The following is a 12980-nucleotide window of genomic DNA, read 5'->3' on the forward strand; positions in this document are numbered from 1 at the left end:
CCCACTTCCCTCGATTCCTTGAAGACATTCATTTTGTCAAGTATTATTGAGTACTTTATTACTTGGTACTATGAACATGATCAGCCTTTGCAGAAGAAAAGATGTGAAATCATGATAATGAACAGAAATTTGGGGAACAAACACATGCAGATTAACGTACTATCCATCAAATGAACCATTTATCAGTGAGTCTCTGACATTAATTGACAAGGTGACAAGCCTTCTTCAAAGGAGACAAGCTGGCAACCAGTGTCATACTGATGTGTCGCGGCAGGCATTTCTGACTTTCTGGCAGCCATAACATGTAATTGTAGAATCTTTCCCCAATATTTTCCCACATATCATCACAAAGATGTGCAGAGCCCAAATATGTGTGGGTTAGGTTGATTGGCCATGCTAAAATTGCCCCTTAGTGTCCTGAGGTGCGTAGGTTAGAGGGATTAGCAGGTAAAATATACGGGGATATGGGAGTAGGGCCTGGGTGGGATTGTGGTTGGTGCAGACTCGATGGGCCAAATGGCCTCTTTCTGCACTGTAGGGTTTCTGTTATTCTATGAAAGGAATTGCAAATTATTCATGGAGGTCCATTAAAGGTCCTAAGCAGCAGTATGTCCTCGATCTAAGATTTTGTGGAGATTAAAGTTACATCATTTCCACCTGTCAGTGCTTTAATAAAACATCATTCTATCTGTGTGATAGGGAGGTACCAGGAGAAGAGGGCACCATTTTGTAGGACGTCGTAAACATGCCTGGTTTTGTAATCGTTACTAAAAGTGTTGGAAATATTGAGCCTTTGTGAAAGGGAAGGGTGGTCACAGATGTGTGCTGACTTGTAGTCGGAACACGATTCCTAGAACCTCTGAGGGTGTTCCTGAAGATGCCTCTCCATGAGAGTTGTCACTCTCATTGGAGGAGGGGTTTACTCGGTGCTCAGTCACCGCAGTGCTCATGTTCTACATGGACTCCTTAATGACAGAAGGCATGGCATGCATGGATCTCTGCTAGATCTCCCCTGCATCCTGCTGGACATACAGCATCTCTGCCTCTGCCACCTGCTCACACAAGTCTGATGTGCTTTCAACCTGTTCACTACCTGTGGAGACAACAACCTAATGCCTACCGACATGTGAATATCTGTAGGGACTCCTCCGGGTCACCTACAGCTGTTCTGATTGACTCCTCTGCAGAAGAAAGGCACAAAATCAGTGAGTTTAATCACCATCATCACTTTGCATGCAAGGTGGCCAGCTGAGACAATAGGCATCTGCTACATGATGACATTTTCATTGGAACTTCAATGGGCATTCTGGCTGGGAAAGCTCACTTTCTGATGAGGGACCGCGACCTCTCCCATATCTGTGGCACACACATCTGGCATGTACACAGCTACCTTCATCTCAGAGTCCCCATCTCACCAGGACCAAAGGAGCAAGCTAGCTGGGGGCAATCCATATTCAGGCCATCTTTCTCACTCTGAGTCAGGACCAGCAGATTGGTGATGCCCCTACCAGTTTGGTGCATTCTGCGATATTGTGGCCTGTCTTTTTCTGACAGAGGACAATGGAAAGGCTCATTAGTGCTCCATCTTCCTTGAGGTCCATTCCAGACGCCACTCCCAACATGGGCATTCAGCAGCCATTTCACTGTGGCACAGCTCACTCTCCAATGTGCTGCAACCTATTGACTGACAATGTCCAGCTTTGGCATTACAGATTTCAGTGTCAGTTTGCATACACACCCCTGAACACACAGGGGAATGGACACCCAGTTACACCTCTCCATACTGGACCATGTCATTTCTGCCCTTATCCTTGCCTACCACAAAAGATTATTGAATTTTTTACAGTAATGCAGCAAGGTGCAACACACAATGTCATGCCCACTGATCTGGGTAGCAACCTTGGTCCAGGCCTTCTTAGGTAGTGGGGTGGCCTTCTCTTGCCGTCCCTGGGCATGAGGATGTTGAGCCTGGCACTGACCTCCTGCACTAGCAGGGAACACTTACCCTATCCAACATAATCTCCTACCTTCCATGACCTCCTAATGCTGATGATATTGCTGGATGGCAATAAAGTTATTTGCCTCAAGTCACACAGTACCTTCAGCCTCCCCCACTATTCCTGGTAGCCATGAGAGAGCTGCCTCCTCTGGTTTTAAACAGCCCTGCCAGGTTTGCATTGGACCTGACTCACGATGCATTCCTGCACCTGCCCCCCACAGAGACCCAACCAGCAGACACGTTACATACTGGCATGCCTTAATTGGCCACCCAGCATTAACAATGTGATCTCAAGCAGGAGCAGGTTTTAGATCCGCTCTTGCCATGCCGATTTCAGGAATAACATTTACTGAGAGTAAACTCCAGGCATAGGGATTGGAACTGGGAATCCCTTCTACTCACTGAACAAGTTGACTGAACAATCAGGGAGCAGAATATTTGCAAAGAGAGTGCTGTATACAACTGATGTGGAGATGCTGACATTGGATTGAGGTGAGCACAATAAGAAGTCTCACAACACCAGGTTAAAGTCCAACAGATTTATTTGGAATCACTAGCTTTCGGAGTACTGTTCCTTCATCAGGTGAGGCAATGTCAATGCCAATATACAATTAGTGGAGGTGCATTAACAGTTTTTTTTAAGTGCATGGTTTTGTGACAATTTCGGCTCAAGGAAATGGTACAAATAGGAAGTGTTAATGAAGGAATTGGTTGGTGCATGCTTGTAACAAATTATTTTTTTTCCTCCTCCTCTTCCCACACTCTCTATTCCCTAAAATAAATGCCAAGGTCATTGAGAATCTTACAGGCACAGATTAAAATGGTTGGGTTTGCTTATCTCCAGACACCTTACAACAAGCCAAAAAAGTTTTGCATTAAACACACTGCCCAATTCCCGGCATGCTTTTAGCTCAGTGCGATTAGGGTAGCGATCTACTAGTTCCATTCTACTTCGTGGTATAATAAATTATAATGATAGGCGAATGTTGCCTGGAATCTATTTTCATCCTGACAATTGTTGCTATCATTCCCCTTTTGTCATGAACATGTTATCCGGTTTCTACTTGTAAATTAAAGAACTTTCCATGTGCTCATCTCATTCAAAATCATGCTCTTAGCAAACTTTTGAGCCACTGAAATACCACGAATTATTGAAACATTGACTTTCCATTTCAGATAGAAACATTTTTTTTTTGAAAGACTTTAGGGGCAGAATTTTCCAGCCACTCATGCCAGCAGGATTTTCTGGTCCTGCTGCAGTGAATGGAGATTAATCTGAGTGCCAAATTCTCTGTCCTAGCTTGCAGGCAACAGGTATGAAAGGCCAGAAAATTCCAGTCTAGATATTTCAACAGCACCCTGAAATTTGATCCTATTTGATTATCAATGATCATTTAGTTACTGACAATAACCACTACTTAAAATCAATTGCTGAGTTCTTTTGAGAGTATCTGGGAGGAACAACATTACAACAGGCCCAACACTTCAATTGTGATTGTCTAAGGTTCGGGGCATTGAGGTCATGATAGGTGCTATAAGAAATACAAATTGTTTTTCGCAATTATATCAAGGGTCACTTTGATCTGTCATGTCCATAAAACATGACAGAAGTCATAAACTATTTAAATCAAGATTTTCTTTCTGCTCATTTAAAGGTAAGTAAAAGGAAATAAAATAGACCATAGTTCGTAGAGAACTACCCAGCCTCCAGGAGAACAGTGACCATGACAGCACACAATCCTGCCATGGCAACCTCTGCAAGACGTGCCGGATCATCGACACAGATGCCATCATCACATGTGAGGAAACCACCCACCAGGTACATGGTACATAGTCATGCAACTCGGCCAATGTTGTCTATCTCATATGCTGCAGGAAAAGATGTCCTAAGGCATGGTACATTGGCGAGACCGTGCAGACTCTACAAAACTGATGAATGGACAATCGCCAGATAAGAATGTTCCCTTCCAGTTGGGGAACACTTCTGCAGCCATGGCATTCAGCCTCTGATCTTCAGGTAAGCGTTCTCCAAGGCGGCTTTCAAGACACAAGACAACGCCGAGCAGAAACTGATAACCAAGTTCTGCACACATGATCTTGATCACAGGATCTTGGATTCATGTCACACTACATGTAACCCCCACCATTTGGCCTAGGCTTGCAAAATCTTACTAACTGTCCTGGCTTGAGACAATTCACACGTCTTTAGCCTGTGATTATCTCTCTCTCCACTTGCATTATCTGTACCTGTAAGGATTTGATTACCTGAAAAGACTTGCATTCCAACCATTATCTTGCAATTGAGTCTTTGTCTATATATGCCATGTTTGTGAAACTCAACTCATCAGTCACTGATGAAGGAGTAGTGCTCCAAAAGCTCATGATTCCAAATAAACCTGTTGGACTTTAACCTGGTGTTGTGTGACTTATTACTGTGCCCACCTCAGTCTAATGCCAGCATCTCCACATCATATTTAAAAGCTGACTTTGTAGTCCAAAAACATGGCTGCTATAAGTCATATGATTTGCAAGTTGGCTACAGTTCTGGAAAGTTCCAACAGTAATTACAGGACAAAGCTGAACCCTCATCCTTGTGGTCTCTCACTTTTATAATTGTGTGGACCCATTACAACCAATGAAACAAATGAGCAGCAATTTATAGAACGGCACGGTGGCACAGTGGTCAGCACTGCTGCCTCACAGCATCAGGGACCTGGGTTCGACTCTTGGCTTAGGTCAATGTCCGTGTGGAGTTTGCACATTCTTCCCATGTCAGTGTGGGTTTTGTCTGGGTGCCCTGATTTCCTCCCACAATCCAAAGATTTACGGGTTAGGTGGATTAGCCATGATAGATTACCCCATGGTGTCAGGGGTCTAGCTAGGATAAATGCTTGGGTTTTGGAGGTAGGGCCAGGTGGGATTGTGGTTGGTGCAGACTCAGTGATCCAAATGGCCTTCTTCTGTACTGTAGGGATTCTACAATTCTACAAAAGAGCATGCCATCAAAACTTGTGGCCCCGCACCATCTATCTCCTAAGGTGAACAATGGATTTAGATCAGAGAAGTAGAAACTGATTGTTGACCTGAAACTGACTCAACAATGGGCAACACCATGTAACCTAAATTCCTTTGGCCTTTGGAAAGTTTTAATGATGTCATGACTCCCAGGGCAGCCTGCTGTTAACGTCCAGCCAGTCAATACTAAAGCATGACTCCAGGCTGACAACAGACCTGCCTAAACCTTCTTGAAGTCTGGTATTCCAGAAGATTGCTGTCCATTGCCCATAGAGCGGAGTAAGTCTCTATACACAAACCTCATCTTGCTGTGTCATCACCAACTTTGAAGGAATCCAGCAACTCATACTTTTGGCTAGCTGAACCCATCTGAACTTTAACTCCTATTTGAAGGAACTCTCACTGGACCCCGACATTCTGGATTTTGACATTCACGTGAATTAATAGTCATATCTTTGAGGAGGGTTTTGTTTTAAGTTATTCATAGTTGTAAAACTTTTCTTTGCAATTCTTTCTTGTGTGATTTTATATGTGTGTGTATGTAACGGTGATGGCCATCTCCCAGGTTTGAATGTATGAATAAACAATACTTCTGATTTAACCCAACAGAGTTTGCTGTGAGTCCCTTTAAAATTGACTTCCCAAACAGAGAGCTTGGGGAAGCATGTCAGAACCTCTTTCAGCAATTAAAACACCTCTGCTTACAGACAGACAGGAAGTAAAATAAAGGAGTTCAGTTTACTTTTCTCTCCTGTTTCTAACAGATTCATTAGAAGAAAGGTTTGGTCACAGAGGGCCCGATTTTACCATCAAGTTGCACCTGTTTTCAGGTATGAAAACTTGGTAAAGTCGGGTGTGAGGCGAGTAGCACGATCTGCACCCGCTTCTGCGCCGTTTCCCTCTTTACCAAAGGCCAAAAATGGCCACTGTCAGGAAAGCGCCTGAAATGGGCACGACGGCCATTTAAATGCATTTGTATGCATTTAAATTGACTTAGTGGACTGCATGCCCAACCTTACCGCTACTTCCCCCTTTACCACCATGTTTTACCCATCTGGAATTGATGGGAAACAGAAATGCTCCACAAAAGTCTGAGATCAGTGGGGTTGAGGGGAGTGGGGTGGTCAGTAATGTTGTGGGGGTGGGGCAATGTCTGGGGGGTTAGGGGGAGGCACTATCTGGCTCAGAAGGGATGTGGCAGGGGAGCCGCATTCTTCTGTTTGGCACATGCGCAGTTGGAGGCGCCGAGTGGAGCTGCAGGGTTTCGGACACGTTAAGCCTCGCTCACAAGCTTGTGCAGCGCGACTTGGAATTGCTGATATTTCTGGTAATTATAGGCCAGTTAGTCTTACTTCAGTGGTCAGGAAGTTAATGGAAAGGGTCCTGAGAGATAGGATTTATGACCATTTGGAAAGATGCAGTTTAATCTGGGATAGTCAGCATGGTTTTGTGAGGAGTAAGTCCTGCCTCACAAATTTGATTGTATTCTTTGAGGAGGTAACGAAGTGTGTGGACGAAGGTAGAGCAGTTGATGTCATATTCATGGATTTTAGTAAGATGTTTGATAAGGTTCCCCATGGTAGACTCATGAAGAAGATAAGCATGTGTGGAATAGAAGGAAATTTGGCTGATTGGATAAATAACTGGCTGTCTCATAGAAGACAGAGGGTGGTGGTGGAGGGAAAGTTTTCAGACTGGAGGTCAGTTACCAGCGGTGTACCACAGGGATCAGTGCTGGGTCCTCTGCTATTTGTGATTTTTATCAATGACTTGGAAGAGGGGGCTGAAGGGTGGGTTAGTAAATTTGCTGATGACACCAAGGTTGGTGGAATAGTGGATGAGGTGGAGGGGGTTTGTGTTTAAGAGCCATGGGGTTATGCTGCAACTATACCGGATGTTGGTGAGACCACATTTGGAATATTGTGTTCAGTTCTGGTCACCTCACTATAAGAAGAATGTGGAAGCATTGGAGAGACTGCAGAGGAGATTTATCAGAATGCTGCCTGGTTTGGAGGGTAGGTCTTATGAGGAAAGATTGAGGGAGCTGGGGCTTTTCTGTTTAGAACGGAGGAGGATGAGAGGCGACTTAATAGAGGTTTATAAGATGATGAGAGGGATTGATAGAGTGGACGTGCAGAGACTATTTCCTCGGGTGGATGTAGCTGTTACTAGGGGGCACAACTATAAGGTTTATGGTGGGAGGTGTGGAGGGATGTCCGATATAGATTCTTTACTCAGAGAGTGGTTGGGGTGTGGAATAGACTGCCTGCTGTGATAGTGGAGTTGGACACTTTAGGAACTTTCAAGCAGCTATTGGATAGGCACATGGAGCACACCAGAAGATAGGGAGGGGATAGCTTGATCTTGGGATTGGACTTAGCTCGGCACAACATTGAGGGCCGAAGGGCCTGTACTGTGCTGTAATGTTCTGTGTTCTATGTTCTATATTTTTTCAGGCAGAGTGCACATGGGGCGCCTGAGAATGGGTCTAAAAGTGATCTGAAACACTCCCAGTTTCAAGTCCACCCAGCACTTAGAATCAAAATGGTAAAATAGGGTCCATATTGTCACTTCAACAAATGCTACGTAGACTAATCATTTCATTGGGAACAGATAGTACTGGCTGCTAACTGATTGATCCGTGTGTGTTTTTTCCAAATATGTCAAGAAACTCACATAGTTGTGCAGGTGGTGGCTGGATGCACTGTCTACCCTCAGTATGAGGCAGTGTCATGCAAACAAACCTTCCCTCCGTAAACTATGAAAGGAACTTTCCTGAAATTCAACATTTCCTTTTATGTCCTCTCCAAAATTTCTCCAAATTTGTATGTATTTTAATATGTAATATAGTGAGATGTTTCAGACTGGTCAGCATTCCTGCAGCCTGAAGCAATCAGTACTTATATCAACAGCTGATATTCTAAATTCTTGACAAGTCAAAATCAGCCTTGTGGGCAACACATACTTTGACCTGGGCTTTGTCCCCTTCATGTTATCCTAATCATGAAAATCTCCAGTTCCTGGCTACACTGTAAACACCTTGTAACGGTGATTCCGTCACACAACACACTGCCATTGATGGTCGCGCTGTGTTCACCAATGGCCCACCCATTAAGATCAGTTAAAATTAAGATAAAATAATAATTATAAATATGAATCAAGTTTAGTTGGTATTCGATACAGAACCAATATGTTTTGAAAATGAGATGTTGGGTTTTCTTACTCTCTTCTGCCTTCTTCTTTCAGGTAAAAAATTGCAAAAGGCTGAGGTCATGTATCAACTGACTCAAGAATAGCTTCTTACCTACTCCAATCAGACTTTAGAATGGACCTACACTGTATTAAGTTGATCTTTCTCTATACCCTAGCTATGACTGTAACACTACATTCTGCACTCTCTCCTTTCCTTTGAGCGGTATGCTTTGTCTGCATAGCGCACAATAAACAATACTTTTCACTGAATACTAATACATGTGACAATAATAAATCAAATCAAATTAGATCAAGTCAAAGTCTGGAATGCCTTAAGGTTGGAGAGCTGTCTCTACATCTGTCATGATTTCCATTGTTTAATTGCCAGAGGTTGTTTTTACAGATGAGCTTAGTAGGTGGAATCAGGTTTGCAAGGAGGAAGTTCCTTTCTAGTTCCGCAGGCTTAGCACAATAAAACATCTTATTCCTCACAAGAAACAATGGCTGTTTCTAGATGCCTTTCTCCATCTCTTCCTAGGTTGAAGCTTCTTCCAGATTGTTCAAAGTGGATTTTTGTATTGTGTAACCAGTTTCTTGCCTTATTCACTGTTTTTTGCAGATAAGCCAAGTGAGTCACAAGAATGTTGACTCACTTGCCATGCAAAGCAAAAGGCAATTCCATCACAGTTATCTGAAACCTTCTTGCCCCTGTAGTGATCAAAAGGAGCAAGTCTGTTCACAACTTACAGTGGTTTATCAGTTAGTGTCTGTGATGATTGTCCCTCTAGTCTAAGGGCATCACAGTGTCTTTGCTTACAGAGGAAAATTCATTAAGTTAATGAGTTGCTGTTCAGTCTCATTGAATTTTAAATGTATATATGTCTGAGGATGTCGTCTCTCTGTTTGGCTGAAAAGAGTCCAGGCTGAATTCACAAGGAAAAGATCAGGTGACCCTCAGAGTCCATTTTGGAAACAGCCTTTAAACCCAGTCCAAGGCTTACAAAATGTGACCTTCAAAGTAATTTCTACAACAAATTGTACTACACCCCACAATGCTAGGTTCACAATCTTTTCCTCCAGTAATCTATTTATTTGGCTCTTGAATCAACTTAAGAGAAATGGTTTAATGCCTTTCCTAGGTAACATGTTCACTTTCACTATTATCCTTTCTGTGCAACAGCCTTGCACAGGTTCCTTGTTGAGTAGTCTCGTCAGTTTGTTGAACATGAAGATCTTTTATCTTTCCATTAAACATCTCATTTCTTCTCAATTTGGCAGAAGTGTAAAGTGGTGTCTCAATGAAAAGAAGGGAATTGAAAATATAGTAAGAAAACAGAAGATTAATCCAGACGACTCCCTCAACCTCTTGGAGACCTCATAAAGAATGGCATTGACACAGAGCAGGAGGAAATATATTTAAATATTAGATATATGTGAATTCAGACCTGTCAAATCTCATTTGGACTGAGATTTTCTCAATTTAATCCAAAACCTATTTTGATGAATTTTATTTTTAAAACCAATTCCATGAATTTCAATGAGTTTCTTACCTGTCTCGTTCCTTTTGGTTGTAAAATACACTCATTGGGTGGAAGTTTCCCATAATCTGCTTCAGTGCCAAGCTCTGGTTGAAAACTGGTGTGTATCTCTCCAGATGTACTACCAAATTTTCCAACCAAATCTTGAGCCACTCTGACGAAAATAAAATTGGAGGGTTTGGTTTATACCATCAGTTTGGCAGAGCCTGAAAAAGATGACAAGGCCAGCTCCACAGATTGTGACACCTTTAAAGGGCACCCCTATCAGAACTAGCATTAAACTCTCCCTATAACCTTCCAGCAGGAAGGTATGGGGGCTGCACCCCCTCTCCCGCAGCACAATTTTCAGGAGCTCTCCCCAGCTGCTCTCCCCACCCAACCCCCGCCCCCCAAAATGGCGCAATTATTGGGAGCTGTCTACCCTCCCCCAAAACCACCATGGCAGTATCACTGCTGCTATCCCGTCAAAGCTCACTTCCCCTCCACTCAACTCAAGGACTCCATTTCAATGGTCCCTCTCCCTGTCACGACCAAGTTCCCCCTCCCAAATGATCTATAATGTTTAAGCTCTGATTAACACCTTTCTCTCTGATTACCTTTCTTAATTGCTCCTTATCTGGACTGGTGTTAATGCTCCTATGAAATGAGCCAAAATTCTCCGACCTCGCCTGCAGCTGGGAATCTCCAGTCCCACTGCAATGAAGGGAGTTTTGACTGAACGTCAAATTCTCCATTCTTGCTGGCAGCAGCAGGATGTGTATGACTGGAAAATTCTGGCCATAGTCTCATTTGATTGCAGAAAGAAAACACACAAGGGAAACGCAAGAGGTTAAAGCCGCTTTCATGGAGCTGAGAATAATTTGGTAATTGAAGAGCTATTCCAAGGCAGGCTAGAATACCACACAGCTACATTGTATGCAGTGTATGTCATTTCTATTTATAAATTGGGAGAGAGGTACAGCTTTGATAACTGTTTGCCAAACTGTTTGGCAAACTCCGAACATCACAAGGAATAAAAATGCATTCTTTAGTTTTCTTGACACTGCCTGGCTGCTTATTACAATAAGAAAGTGGTTTCATGTGGAAAAGATTGAACTTTTCAGGAATGGTCATGTCTGAATTGAAGTGATATATTAGCATAAAATAGAAAGAAAATTACAATAAATGTCAATCTCTGCAACTCACTGCCTTCTTAGTTTGCATCACAGCTGAGTATCGAGCTTTTGTTCAGAGAAATAAAATGCAAAATAAAAGTATTCTGAATTGCATTTATTTAATTTTCTAAACAGCTTCAGACATTAAAATGGAAAGGGATATTAAAAAGCAAGTCACTGGATTCAGAAGTCATTCAGGAGTTGTCTTATGAGGACAGGTTGGACACACTGGTCTTGTTCCCACTGGAATTTAGAAGAGTGAGGGATGACTTGACTGAATTATGTAAGATCCTGAAAGGTCCTAACAAGGCAAAGATCGAAGAGATATTTCCTCTCGTGGTTGAGTCAGAATTAGGGGGCACTGTTTTAAAATGAGGGGTCGCCCTTTTAGGACAGAAATGAGAAGAATTTTTTTCTCTCTGAGGGTTGTATGATTGTGAATTGTCTGTCTCAGGAGGTGGTGGAAATGGGGCCGCCCAATATTCTTAAGGCAGAGATAGATTGATTCTTGTTAGGTGAAGGAATCAAAGGTTATCATGGTTAGAAGAGAATATGGAACTCAAAACACAAATAGATCAGCCATGATCTTACTGAGTGGTGGAGTAGGCCCTTTGGGCTACTCCTGTTCCCATTTCATATGTTCGTATTGAGTAAAAGAATGGAGATGAATGATCTACAAATATCACAGAATTGTGAAGGTATACATTGATACAACTTTGAACATCTTGTCTATTTGATTAGTGTGCTATAAAATGTAAGAATGTCAGATATTTGTTTTAATTTATTTCAATATCAATGTTAGCATATGTGAAATTATTATAAACACAGAACTTAGATTTTAAGTTCGGTAATGAAACCAGACCAGTTATTCTGTCAAAACCAAACCACTGGCAATCTGGATTACCCCACTAGCTTCGTTGTCAAAAGGTTTGACTGGTACAGGAGTGAGGCAAAAAGATTCAGAAATGAGATGGATCAGTCTCTGACATTTGCTGAGCTAGCTCATCCTTGTCAGGGAAGTTGCAGAATTCGTGATATCTTTGAGAGGGGTAGTTATACCACCATTCTGGTTATTGTACAATTATCAGTGCAGGAAATCTTATAGGTGTGAATATCATGTGGAACTGAGTTCACTATTGATATCTTCTTTGAATAAGCAAGCTGCCTATGCTGACTTCCCAGCCTTACCCATGAAGAATGGCCTCTGGGGTCCAATTGAATGGTAAGTGTCCCAGAACTATATTGATAACTGATCTGGTTGGGAGCAGTTAAAATTAAACTCCATGATGTTGGCACCAATGATCATAGTCACCTCTTAATTAACTTTGAACTGCCGTCACTGGAGCCTTCCTTCTCCTTGTTCTAGAGAGAATCTCCAACCTATCTCCAACCCTCTGTCCAAGTACTCCTACGAGTGTATCAGCAAATTTGAGGACATTGTGCCCTACAGCAGATGTCAAAGAATAAAAATTGGATCTCGCAGCCTGTTGGATGAACTGAGCATAAGGAACAATTCCCACAGCTGAATAAATACATCTGAGACCTGCTCAAAATTTGACTGCAGACCACTTTTAAACTACATTAGTTCTGCAGTTAGCTCACCGGCAAGGCAGACATCAACTTTGAGCCACTGTTGTTCTTACAATGACCCTCAGTAGGTGCTGAAAGAGGAAGAGATGATTGGGAGGAAGCCAAACAGGGACTGGTAGTATCTTCAGAACTCCTGTGAAGTCAAAAGAAGCACTCTTACCCCTCCTGGCTCCATATGCAGCTTTTTGTTTCAACGAATCCTAACCAATAGGTGCAGCACTACTGAGGTTTGGTTCATTCTGTCTGTACCTGCTCTGTGTCTGAAATTTAATTCCTAGATCCAGCTCACTCACAGCTTCATCTACTGCAGGTATCTCTTTAATCTTTCCTTGAAAAATGGAATAACTCTACTTGAACCATTCCTGTCGTGGGAATCATTGTGGGTGGGGCAGACCATGCAAAGGTTGGGACCTTGGGCAGGATTTTCAGGTCTTGGGGTGAGCGCAGATAGGAAAACCTGCTCTCTGTGTCAAAGCATTTGATGCTTTACAA

The sequence above is a fragment of the Carcharhinus amblyrhynchos genome, chromosome 8 (assembly GCF_965287045.1).
Source record: "Carcharhinus amblyrhynchos chromosome 8, sCarAmb.v2.hapA, whole genome shotgun sequence".
Taxonomy (NCBI): domain Eukaryota; kingdom Metazoa; phylum Chordata; class Chondrichthyes; order Carcharhiniformes; family Carcharhinidae; genus Carcharhinus; species Carcharhinus amblyrhynchos.